This window comes from Babylonia areolata, chromosome 23 (genome assembly GCF_041734735.1).
Source record: "Babylonia areolata isolate BAREFJ2019XMU chromosome 23, ASM4173473v1, whole genome shotgun sequence".
Taxonomy (NCBI): Eukaryota; Metazoa; Mollusca; class Gastropoda; order Neogastropoda; family Buccinidae; genus Babylonia; species Babylonia areolata.
In genome coordinates, this window is record NC_134898.1 from 51,462,342 (window position 1) to 51,476,239 (window position 13,898).

A 13,898-nucleotide genomic window follows, 5' to 3' on the forward strand; every position below is an offset into this window, starting at 1 on the left:
TTTGAAAAGGGGGTTATTTAACTGTAAGAGAAAGATGGACTTAACAATAATCTTGTGATGCCATTAGTTAATGCTTATAAATATTTAGGTATATTATTTTCGACAAAACTTAGCTTCACTGCAGCCTGTATCGATTTGTCCAGTAAAGGTAAAAATAGAATAGAATATATCTTTATTACCAAGTGTACCGGGGTCACAAGGAATATTGGGGGGGACAGTACATAACAAGATACGAACATGAATTGAAAATCATACACAAACACAGATACAATAGAAATTAGGATAAATACAAGTGCATATCAATATAAAAACTTGTGCATACTCACACATGCATGCACTGCACACACACACACACACATACACATGCACGCATACACACACACAAACTCTCTCTCTCTCTCTCCTACACACACACACACATTCTGAACAGAAGCTGCATATAATTTTGGATGGGGCTGATGACTAGATCTTCAGGTAGTTGGTTGTTGATGAAAATACAGTTATAAGTATTTTGCGGAAATCACGTTCTTTAAACAATACCAGTTTACCTTTGTTTCTCAAGTTATCTGACTTGCAGGTTCAATTCATTGTCCACTTCAGTGCAGAACTTTGGGGCCTTGATACTACAGCATGCCATATTGAAAAAGTACACTTGTTTGCTTTAAAACTTTTTGGGGGATTGAAATGTGAACACCCAATGATCTTGTATATGGAGAAACCAACAGATATCCAATCTAATTAAATTCTACGATATGCTGTATTCAATACTGGTTGAAATTAACGAGAATGGATAATCATAGGCTGCCAAATAAAGCTTATAAAATGTTATATGATTTAGATGTAAAAGTAAAATAAATTGGGAATCAAATATTCAATGTAGATTATATCAATATGGTTTTGGATATATATGGATGAATCAAAGTGTCCAGGAAATCAAACAGTTTCTCACTGAATTGAAAGAAATATTAATTGTGTGCAGGTGGCAGGAATGGAACTCTCATATCAAAGACAACGACCGGTTTGAAATGTATAGAACATTTTGCACTGCTCATGAAGTGAAAACTTATTTACAAATTAACTTAGACAAACATCTAAAACTCACAATGGCAAGATTAAGATTAGGTTTTACAGAAACTGCTCAACATTACTATCATTATAGAAAAGATAGTGAGATTGGGTTATATTGCCCTCTGTGCAGAAGTGGGGCTGAAGATGAGATACACTTCATTTTATGTTGTCCTGCTTTTAGTAAGTGAAGAGAACAGTATATTCCGTGAAAGTATTATACGTTTCCAAATCAGTTCCGGCTTAGTTTGTTGATGGCATCTGATAAAGAAAGCATATATTGTTAAGAATTTGTCAGTTTACTTATACAAAGCATTTAAGTTACTATCAAACATGATACCATAGCGACTGCTTGTGCACTTGGATAAGTTTAATAATGTTGTATATTGCACCCTTTCATGAGGGGCAATGGCCTATATGAATAAATCATCTGACTCCAAATCCAGATCCATATATCTAACCTTAAGTGTTTCAAGTATGCTCTTTAGAGTCAGCCTGGAAAGCCAGTTGCATGTTTCAGCAGTAGCCTTCTCGGCATGAAGTCTCCAGCTCTGCTCGTCCTGACCCCCTGCATTCTTTTGGCAGAGTCTGTCTTCTGCCAAAGCAACACAGTCCAAAGACAAGAACAGGAGGTATGTGCCTGTCAGCACTGTCTTCTCTCCAACATTGCTCTCCTTGGAAAGAAGCACCTTGTGAAGTTCAGTGATGATCTGTGCATTGACTGTCACTTCTTTCAAGTCCACATGTTCCTTGTTCCTATATAACATACATAGCAGCACAACTACATCAGAATTCAGAGCAAAACAAAAATCTGTATCTCACCTTATCACAGATAACTAGTATTTCTGTCTGTCACCAAGTTCTGACTTAACAGTTAAGTTATTTGCCAGTAATACGATTTGTCAGAGTTCAGTTTAATCCGATATAATTATTCTCTAAAGCACCTCATATATTTATTAAACATGTCCAATAATCCAATAATGTACTAATGCAAGTATAAGCTACTAGACATGTTTAATTGGTGCTCTTACATTATTAATTCACATTCTGAACATAAATAACACAACTTTCACACTTAATGCTGCAGGTGGAAAGCTCAAAATGCTCATTCTTGAGTAGAAGCAGTTGACTGGTCAAACCATGTAAATTCCTGAGTCATTTCCATATCTGAGGTTTCTGAAGGAAAAAAAAGCGTCAATGTCATTCTCAAATCATTTTTCAGATTTCAGAGGTCACAACTATTCTTCACAACTATCATGTGATTCTCTCTCTCTCTCTCTCTCTCTCTCTCTCTCTCTCTCTCTCACACACACACACACACACACACAAAGCACCTCTATTTTCCACCACTACACAAATCAACTCTTTTCATCTGCTTATTGCAATTCTACAACACAATGACAGACAGGTAAAAAGAAAAGCTCACATCCTGTCCTTTAGCTTGGAAATCATCCTGTCCAAGCAAGAGTCAATGCCCTGGAAAAAAAACAACCTTGAGTAACCTGGAATCAGCTTATTAAGTATTATAAGCCATGCAAACTCTCTCTCTTTTTCAGTGTGTGGTGTGTGTGTGTGTGATTATGCAATATGCGTAGTCTCTAAACCTGTTCTATATTACTGTGTGCTAATCATTATTTTTCTTCTTCTTTCTTTTATGAGTTATTGTGCGCGCGTGTGTGTGTATTTGATGTTTATTGTAAAGTGTTTTGAGCTGTCTTTAATGGAGGAAAGAGCTCAACAAATGTCCAGTATTATTATTATTATCATCATCATTATCATTATAAGAAAAGAAGCAGCACTGAAAGTATTAATGAACATACAAAACAATAAAAGTCAATAACAGTTAATATTTTCTTCTTCTTTTTTATTATTGGAAACAAGGGGGTTTTGTAAACCATTCCATAAACAAAGGCTTCTCAACAAAATGCTGTTAATGCCAAAGGGAGATAAAACCTAGATAATATTTTTGAAATGTTGGTAAATTTCACTTCTAAAGGTTACTTACAATTATGGCCTAATGAATGAATAAGGATCAGACAGAATTCATAGCTGGAAGATATAATGGAAAGAACTCAGAATCTTATAAGATACAAAACACTGCATAGAATATAACAATCTACCTGGACTACTTGTTTCTGTTGACCAAAAAAAAAAAAAAAAAAGCATTCAATTCACAAAACTGGAATTACATGGAAACACTTCATCATCATTTTGGCTTTGGAAAAGACATAAACAAATGGATACATATTTTTCATAATGATATCAAATCAAATATTATCACAAATATAGAAATATCCAAGAATTTTCAAACAGAAAGAAATGTTACAAAGGTGATCCAATACTTACTAATGTATTTTGTACTTTACAATCAATTACTAGTGTGCTAAATAAGAAAAGATGAGAAAATTTAGGGCATAAAATATCAGACACAGAATTTAAAGTAAGCCAAACTGCATGTGACACCTTATTTATGCAAGAGGTTGACAAGAAAATTTTATTTAAAAAAACAACAACAAAAAACAAACAAATTTGACAGGCACGACAGTCGAATGGTTAAAGTGATGAACTTTCAATCTGAAGGTCCTAGGTCTGAATCCTAGTCACAGCACCAGGTGGGTAAACGGTTGAGATTTTTCTTATCTCCCATGTCAACTGATGTGCACACCTGCTAGTGCCTGAACTTCCCTCACGTGTAAACACATGCAGAAGATCAAATGCGCACATTAAAGATCTGGTAATCTATGTCCGCATTTGATGGGTTATGAAAACTAGAACATACACAGCATGCACACCCCGCCCCCCCCAGCCCCCACACCCCCCTTCCCTGAAAATGGAGTATGACTGCCTTCATGGTGGGGATAAAAACGGTCACATGTAAAAGCCCACTAATGCATGAGGGAACATGGGAATCGTACCCCATGTATGGGTGAAAAAAACATATAGGCCTTGTAAAACTAAACTTTGAAAAGACTTGGAATGTATGGCTGGGACAAAAGATGAATTCAAAGGAGGTGTACCAACCAGCAAAAAGAATGACATAAATTCATTAAAAAAACAAAACAAAACAAAAACCAACTATCACTGGACCCTGGTTAAAAAACAACAACTGTATGATCCAACTTGACAGAAATAAAATTAGCAGTTAAGTTTTGAGAGGACACCTATAGGCAAAGCTGCAGTATTCTCTCAAAACTTATGTATTTGTGGATATTACTTCCAAAACCACCACACAAGAATTTCAAAAGTTATGTTTTGAATTTGTTAGGTCTGAAAAGATCAAATGAAACTGTTATGTGTATGATTTGATAATTCTAATGTGACTGCTCTATAATGCGGGTTCTTGTGAATTTACAGCAATGACTACAAGATAAAACCTGTTCTAAAGAAATAGAATAAAAAATCAATTGGAATGATGCTGATGTGAAACTGTTAAAGTTCGTGAACATTATCCTTCACAAGAAAAATAATTCCTAAAATCGAACATAATTACAAATGCAAGTGTTGTTAAGTACATACTGAAGTAAACTAATCATCATTTTCAATGCCAAACATATACAGCCTCTCCTTGTTTGATCATTAATTTCCTGTTGCCATCTGAAACTGTATGTACATGCAAAACTTTTGGTATATGTTTTACAAATAGACAACTTTTGTGCATTTGCGTTTTATATACACATGACAAGAAACTATTTTCTTTGGACTTGGGAACAGTTAGAGAAGACAGCTAATTTGTCTTGGTTATGCAGCTTGAAAAATTTCATACGATGATAACAAGCTGAATTTTAACAGTAATCCTGCTAAAATCACTGAACTGATATAAAAATATATGCTGTTCACACTGGAGTACCCCTGATATAGTGCATCCAATGAATTTGTATTAACCTCTGCTTGAGTAACTTTCACTGAAAACAAAAATATTACTGAAGAGATATCATGTACTCTCAGTTCCATTCCGCTTGCATCATCCTGTTTTGTTTTATTTTATTTTATTTTATTTTTATAGTAAAAAACAGATAAAGATGGAATGATAAAAAGAAAATCAGATAAACAAATTAATGGAAGCAATCTCTAAAAGGCACAGCAATCCATGATAATAAGTGACAGTAAATGATGTAAGGATTGACCTAACCTTCCTCTCTGACTCCAGCAACCAAGTAGTAGTGCTAATGTTGTGAGCCAGAGTAGCAGCCGTCACATCTTCAGGGATGACGCCAGAGTTCAGCACTTGCAGGACAGGACCAGGACTCAAGCATGCAACAAATGTTCTGACAAAGAGTGGATCCACTTGAAATGCAGGCTTCAGCACTTCCAGTACATGCAGAACACTGTAGAAACATTAAAAGCAAATGACACAAGTAAGCACCAAACCAGTTTGAATCAGAAACTGCATAAAATGACAACAAATCTAATCCTCTTCATGTTGTATCTGAAAACATTAACTTCGTTTTCAAACCTTATAGTCCTTACAACATGCAGCCAGTTTGACTTATAAACATTGAGACACATTAACTTTGACACCGCTATACAATGCGAAAGCAGGAGCCACATATTAAGCAGAGCATGGTCATTTCACAGCTACATGTGACATGGGCATTTTTGAAGGTCAGAACTGTGGTCACAGAACTTGGCAAGCAGTTACTGTGTGCACCAATAAAACAATCATGACATCTAACATGGAGTGAGTTAAGTCTCTGAAGTCTAGTTGTATTCTGGATAACTGTGAGAAAGCAGAAGTCATTAGTAATTTCTTAAACTTAAAATCTGGTAGAACTACGCACGCGCGCGCACACACACACACACACACACACACACTTACTCCACATGTGTTGTCCATTCCTTGAAAGCATCCTTTCTCTTGTCAAAACTGGTCAGACCCCACCACTCCTTGCATCTGAAGTCTGATGAAGGTTCAACATCCTGAAAAGGCTTTGACTTGTCCTCAAGGAAATGAAGCAGTGGAATACAGAACAGCCAGCTGATGTCAGCGCAAGAGCTGTACTCTCCAGCATGACAGGTCTGAGCAATCAGGTTGGAAATCTTTTTGGCAAGACTCCTGCAAAAACACACACACACACACAAACGCGTGCGCACGCACACACAAGCACACACACATTAAACTTCAGTCCAGTTGGTATCCTCCTTTGATGTATTATATTTAATACTGTTATTTATATTTACATTGTTGTAGGTTAATACTTGTTGATATGCATATACATGTTCTCCTTCCCATGACAACTCATTCAATACACACCACAACCTCCTTAGACTTTTTCTTGTAATATACTTTACCTCTGATACATAACTTTTTTTCTTTCTTTTTTTTCTTTTTTTTTTTACACTAATATTCACATGCATTCCCTTTCCTTTGTACACTACTTTACTCCTTTCCGTCTAAAAACACTTATAGTGAATAGACGTTAAACTGAAGAAAACACACACATGTACATGCACACATGTAGACACACACACATACACACACATATGCACGCGCGCACACACACACACGATCACACATACACACACACACATAGAGATTCATATGCACCTACTCCTCAAAACCGAGCCCTTTCTTGCCTATTTGTTTTCAACAACCAATTTCACTGCAAGTGAAAAGATATCACATTTAATACTTTTTTTTTTTTTTTTGGCTTTTTGACTTTGTGCTGAACACCACTATATCAATTTAAAAGAGAATCTCTAATAGCCTTTTCAGGATCTTTTCAAGTTCAGCCTGAAGGAGCATGGGAACTGACACTCCCACTTCTGGGCACAGACTGTCAGTTTTTTGCACAACAGAAATTACACTGTCATGATCAGTATTCAGCAATTGTTTCATGACAGTATTTATCATGAGCATGATATTCTGGGCTGGAGCCACTTCAGTTTTATCTATTGCATTTTGATTACTTATTTTCATACATCTTCCCAAGCAATGTAGGCATTTCCATTCTTTCTCCCAACTTTTCAAACTTTCTGTCATGGTAATTTAGTGCATTTTCTAAATTTTGTTAAAACACTTTCTTTTTTCATTCACCAACTCAGCTGAGTAACTGCCCACAGCGGGGTGGATGCAGTATCTTAAATTACATAAACTGATTTGAACACACACACACACACACACACACACACACACACACACACACATGCTCTTACACAAACTGTGTAAGTCATGTCTGACAGACACCATGCCAACTGGAATGTTCTAAAAGCAAATTTCAGCTGAATCAAAATCTACAACACTTGTAAATACAAGGAGTCTTTCCATATGCATACATAACCTAACAGACATACTTTTTGTCTGCCATGGCAGCAGGAAAGTGAAACTCAAGGCTGTCCATGTCTGCACAGGTTGTATTGTTCATGTCAGGACTGAGCAGCATGCAGCGGCAGAGGAGCTGAACAAACGGCATATTCCCTTGTACAGGTATGTCATATTTGTCCATGAGAAGCATCAAGAAAACAGCCAATGCCACACTTCTCTTCGACTGAGTACTCAGTTGCCTTGCCAGAGGATCCACCAGGACAGCCCAGACAGCCTGAAATACACACATTTCCGAAAGTTACTCTTTGGTTTGTTTGATATTTCAGCAACAGTCTCACAGCAATAAACATTTGCAATGATCATGCGCAGAGATAACATAGTTTGAAATTCATGCTCTACTAGTAATGCTGACCAAGCCATTTAAGAAGAAGTGTCAAGACACTGTTGTTAAATGCTTCTGAATATCTCAGGAATCAACCTTTTTTTTTTGGATGTAAACATCAATAATTCTGAGTGACATTTTAAACATTATTTTTATTTGTGTACCATTCTGCTACAACATAGACATGATTTCTGACACATTAAAATTTGTTTCTTTTTGATTATAAATTAAGGTCTGAATACAGTTGCTGTTGACCACTGTCTGATTCTCTCCATAACACATCACAGAATCTTGTCAGACATATTATTTGCTGCAATAAAAGCCAACCCATATTTTTTTTTTATATGAGGGAGGAAATATGGCTAAAGATCTTATACAATACCTGTTGCACTTGAACTTTGTCAATTGAAGTTCGACTGGGATCCAGCATCTGCAGTCTTAAGCTGAACATCACTTGCTGTACCTGTTCAAGGTAACCCTCCAGTGTTTGCTGGCCTGATGAAGTGGGTGTCATTCCAACATTGAAAATATCAGTCACTGAAGGCAAAAATAACTCTGCGCAAACAAAGTTATCCTCACAAACTTTGCTGCTAATGCTTAAGCCTCCAACGAATGCCAAGACTCGATCAATGAAGCCCTCAGGTAAAGCTCCAGGGAAGTATGTAACACCATCGTATCTGTGCCAAATCCCTGGGGAAAAGTATAACGAATGTATATTGTGTCTGGTTAAAAGAATAACAACAAAAACTATAACACAGATATAAAATAAATTTGTAATAAGATATAGCTGTTATATTTTTTAATGGATCATGATACTTTGTATATGGGTAAATACCGTATCAATTATCAGGCATTTAATGTTTACAGTGCCAGAAAATATTTTAACATTCCCTTTGCCAGTGAATTTTGAGGACTTATATGCAATAATATAAAAGAAAATCCAGCACAAAAACTAATACAGATACAGAAAAGAAAGTGTCAATTCTGAGGAAAACAAATGATGATTCAGAATCTGGGCTCAGTTCCCAGTTATTTTGAATATAGATAATCAATCAGGCATTTCAAAATGGAGACAACAGTTATTTTGCAAACAAAAAGTCTATTCCCTCCTCTACAGAATGACATCCAAAAAATAAACAATCAAAGTATCTAATTAATACATAAGCTTGTTGTTTATAAGTTGATGATAATGTTGACAAAGGATGCAGACAGGTAATCTAAGTGAATAACTGTCCTGACAAATATAAAACGTGGATTCAATCAATCCATAAAAAAAAATAATTATAAAAAAAAAAAACACATACCACAAGATACAAGACTATCATCTCGAAAAGAGAAATTATCGACATATCTGCTGATAAAGAGACAACATAAAAATGCGTTTCATGCAAAGTACAGCACAAAGTTTCATAATTCAATAAACAAGTAAACAATGAAATGTCAATCGTGGTCTCAGAAACTGAGCAGTCAAGCTTTGAGACACCAAAGAACCCCCAACAGAGAAGAAAGCTCTGTGACAACACTCATTTACTCCAGGTTGCAACTGGACTGACTACAGTGTCCTCTGATGTGCTGTACACATCAGTTCATCTCCTCTACGAACAGGCCAATCATCTGAAAGATTGAAAAGACTGAAGAGACATGTATGAAAGTGAGAACTCATGAGTTTGAAAGTGTCAGGATGAGTGGCATTCCCCCTACCTGCCTCATGCATGTGTGCATGTGTACATGCATGCATGTGTGTGTGTGTGTGTGTGTGTGTGTGTGTGCGTGTGTGTGTGTTTGCAATGCCAAAAAATTAAAAGTAATTTGACAATTAAATACTGAGTGTCACAAAGAAGAATATACAAAATTTATATTTATTACTTATATTACTATAACTGTGACACAGGAAAGATGTGATAAGAATACACTGTTTTAGTTGTAATCAACACACTGATAGATTGTTTGATTGCCCTGTTTCCCCCTTCCTTCTTTCTCAAGTAGTATTTGGTTGGCTCTAATAGCCTGACAAGCATGCTGAGTTGAGCCTGAGTAAGTCTAGCAATGGCCTTTTCTTTCAGCCTGTCACTGTACATTATCAAGCATACAGCATTCATATCACTCTGTATAACACAGCTGGGAAAGTAAAAGCTATTTAAACCAGTGTTTATTTCGTGTACATACCTGTGTGTCCTCTTTTTGGTCCTGGTACAAAGAACCATCGATTAACAATATGCTGATCATGGCCGGTAACCTTCTTCCGCAACCATTCCCACTTGATCTTCTCTTTGTCAGATTTCTTCTTGGCAACATATTTGTAGTAAAATCCCTTGTTTCTCACATCTCTGTCCATGGCGATCTTGCCTTCATACAGATAGCCAATTCTTGTTTTTCTGTGCACACACACACACAAACACACACACACACACACACAAACACACACACACACACATAATACAGCACTTGAATGTTATGGAAAGTGCCCCTCCTGCCACAAACACACACATGCAATACAGTATTTAATGGTTGCACACAGATATTGCTGCATCTTCAACCAATGAAATAAAAAAAAGAAGGAAGAGGCAGCCTCAGGAGACAAAAAAAACCCACCTTACTCTGGGATGGGACAGTAAACAATGTGTCCTGAATTATGAAAACAAAACAAAACAAAACAAAAAAAAAGACAATAAAATAAAAAGAGGCGAAGCTTCAAACTTTATGTGTGCTAAAATGACCAACTAGTATGTACTATTGTATTGCTTAAACGTTTGACATATTGTGACCAAAGTTGCAAAGGTGGAACTTGAATGTAGGAACATGCATTTCTCAAGTCTGTCTGCCATGTACACACAATGTACCCTTCACCAAGTCAGCAACAGTGTAGTCTAGTCAGTCAGTCATGGGTTCTGATTTTAACATTGCTGGGGCAGCATACCAAATTTACTGAAGATGGGGTGTAGAGGATGAAGAGAGGGGTGGGGGGGGGATTTAAATGTAACTGGGTTGTCTATGGGTCGCATGATTTGCCTCTTTTTCTCTTTTAAACTCTGGTGATTGGAATCAAAGAAAATCAATTGCTTGCTATTGCTTGTTTGGTTTTGCTTGCTTTTCTATTTTGGTTCCTTTTTTTAATTTTTTCCAAACAAATTGTCCCATACACTGTTGTAATTATAAAGCTGTCTCTGTTGATGCTTCAATTCCTACTTTCTTGGTACTTACCAACACTTTCTGCCTGCCATCATGAAAAATCACTGTGTGCTTTCACCAGAATCCATCATGTAGCTGGCCTGAGCACAATGTTAAAACATTACAACTCTTTGTAAATGTTTCCATTTTGATATGTGATGGAGTGGTAAGGTGGTGTTAGAGAAGGTGAAGACAGGTAGAAGGTGTTTGCAGAAGAGAGCTGCAGCCAGGCAAGGTAGACTCGTGAAGGCAGTGTGCTGGTTTTCTTCTTTTTTTATTCTTTCATTCTTGCAGACCAGGAGAGTTCTCTCTTTGTCTGGCACTCACTCACTCCTTATATTCTGTTTTGCTGAACCGCAATGCCAGCGCTGTGAAGCGACTCATGAAACCAGCCCTCTGCAAGCCTTGAGGGGCCAAAATTGTGTGTGTTTGACCAAATTTAGCGGCGTCTAACTTTCAGCTCGGGGAACTAACATAGACATATTATATATCACACAAAACTGCAAGAGACGAGCATTTTCTTAAGCTAAACTATTTTCTACAAAAATAATGTAATTAAAAACTGTAAACAAAAAGAATCACTGAATGAACGAGCTTTTAACAAGTTCATGTATCATTTCTGTACAACAATTAATACGTCGCGATATGTAATATAACTGTAACAATTAAGTAAATGAAAATCCTGAATTTCCAACTATATGAAAACCATCTATAGAATCTGCTTCTAGAGTAAAGATTTATTTGTCAAAATTCAAGAGAAAACTCAACGGACAGCTCCCATGTCGGCGCCGCTTGGAGGTGCTTTTGACACTAGTGATCGGCAATGAAATACTTCGTTTAAACCAACCACAACCCAATTATACATATATAATATGAATCAGATTAATAACAAAAATGTGAAAATCTGCAAAACACACTATAAAAATGTCTAGGTAATGTAAAAACATATTTTGCTAAAATCGGCATTGACGAATTCCAGTGGCTTGAAGAAGAGACAGTTTTGTGGGGCCGAAATGCTGTCAGACATTTCGTACTATCGCATGCCTATAACTTAGGTGTACACGGAAAGCGATACACGAGAAGAAAGCTTAATCATTTACATTTTAAAACACAATCTAAATTCCACGGCAACTATATTGGTTTATAGAAAACGAAGGTATTTTGTGTTTCAACTGAGTGGATTTCGAAGATCGCGCCAAAATTCATTCACATAAATATTAATCTAAAAGAGTTATAGGCTTTCTGGCCAATTATATCATTACAGTTGAGAAGTATGATCTTTATGAAGTCCAATAACATAAAAACTATAATGTCATCTATCAGGAAGTGTTGATAATTTAACAAATTGATGAAAAATCATACGGTTCCCTGTAAAGGGAGGTAATTTGTGACCGATTTACCAACTTCCTTAGTAACCTTCAGAAAGTCACAAAAGTTGTCTGCTATGCTGGCCCAACGAAGATTGTAAAAGCCAACCCGGCTACAGATACAAATAATGGTTGATCCTCAATTCCACGAAAAGACCTAATCTATATAATCAATCTATATCCATTATAAACAGATGCAATCAGTTCAACAAATCTGTCTTTGAAATTGTTATTGAATCACATGCATTAACCAGTTAAGTGCCTACAAGACCTCAGCTGATGCTCTACAAAAATGTTGCCATAGTGCCTGTAAGACATCCACTGATGTCCTGCATCTATTCTGATTTTTCCTTTATCAGAGTTTGGTTCAATGAACATGAACAGAATCTGAATATTTAGTTTAATGTGTTTGTATTTTTTGTATTTGTATTTCTTTTTATCACAACAGATTTCTCTGTGTGAAATTTGGGCTGCTCTCCCCAGGGAGAGCGCGTCGCTACACTACAGCGCCACCCATTTTTTTGTATTTTTTCCTGCGTGCAGTTTTATTTGTTTTTCCTATCGAAGTGGATTTTTTCTACAGAATTTTGCCAGAAACAACCCTTTTGTTGCCGTGGGTTCTTTTACATGCGCTAAGTGCATGCTGCACACGGGACCTCGGTTTTTCATCTCAACCGAATGACTAGGGACCAGACCACCACTCAAGGTCTAGTGGAGGAGAAAATATCGGCGGCTGAGCCATGATTCGAACCAGCACGCTCAGATTCTCTCACTTCCTAGGCGGACGCGTTACCTCTGGGCCATCACTCCACTATGTGTCTGGATTCTAAACATACTAATTAAATGAGCATGCATCAGGTGGAAGACCCCTTCTTGATGATGTTTTGCTAACTGGACTCCAAATAAATCTATTTCTGTGAGATTTACACTAATGCTACTGTTGAATAAACAAAATAGCTTGGCATCTAAGAAGCCAGTTTTCATAAATACCTGATTAGAAATCTTCTTCTGATCTGTACTGTACTTGGAAGATTTCAACCAAAAACAACAACAAAATATTTCTTTTTCTTTCAAACCCTTATATCAATTTGTTCAGCAAGCATGACAAAAACATGGTGGACAGATCTTGTTAAGTGCTTTTCCTTGCATGCCAAGATATGAACATGGGAAAAGAATACAGGGTTTGCTGAAAGATGAATGCCATCATGGACCTGGCATTAAAACATCTCCAGCTCCCTGTGGACTGCCACTGCTTGGGCTGCAGCTCACAAACCTGAGAGTGGATGCATATGGGGGACTCAGAGGTGTGGGTGAATGATATGGCTAATGAGGCAGCAAAATATTATTTTAAAATTTCCCATCCATTTTATTACAGCACATTGTTCTTCACTTACTCTGGGCAGTTCTTTTACTAGATCATCAATTTCATTTTTTCCCCTTTCCTACAAATGTTCACAGAAGCATTCAACTTGATATATATATATAAAAAGAGTACAATCTGTTAATTGTTCATCACTGATCTATTCACTATTTTGCTGATAGTGTTTTTTTCTCAAGTCTACATTTGTTGTTTTTTTTCTTTTTCTTTTTTTATAATTTTTTTACACAATTTCTCAGTTCTATCTATTTTGCGTATGACCTGGGCAAAACATCA

General features: G+C 36.6%; 1 pseudogene across 1 annotated transcript in view; it reads right to left on the reverse strand.

The window, feature by feature from the left end:
* LOC143297712 (E3 ubiquitin-protein ligase rnf213-alpha-like) overlaps positions 1–13,898 on the reverse strand; it is a 222,519-nt pseudogene that overhangs the window by 184,038 nt on the left and 24,583 nt on the right. Inside the window, exons 7-13 of the transcript XR_013057300.1 lie at positions 9,876–10,084; positions 8,092–8,399; positions 7,357–7,601; positions 5,882–6,118; positions 5,195–5,390; positions 2,492–2,541; positions 1,527–1,821 (exon numbers count right to left, since the gene is read on the reverse strand). The product of XR_013057300.1 is annotated as an E3 ubiquitin-protein ligase rnf213-alpha-like (transcript). The remainder of the gene's footprint in view (positions 1–1,526; positions 1,822–2,491; positions 2,542–5,194; positions 5,391–5,881; positions 6,119–7,356; positions 7,602–8,091; positions 8,400–9,875; positions 10,085–13,898) is intronic.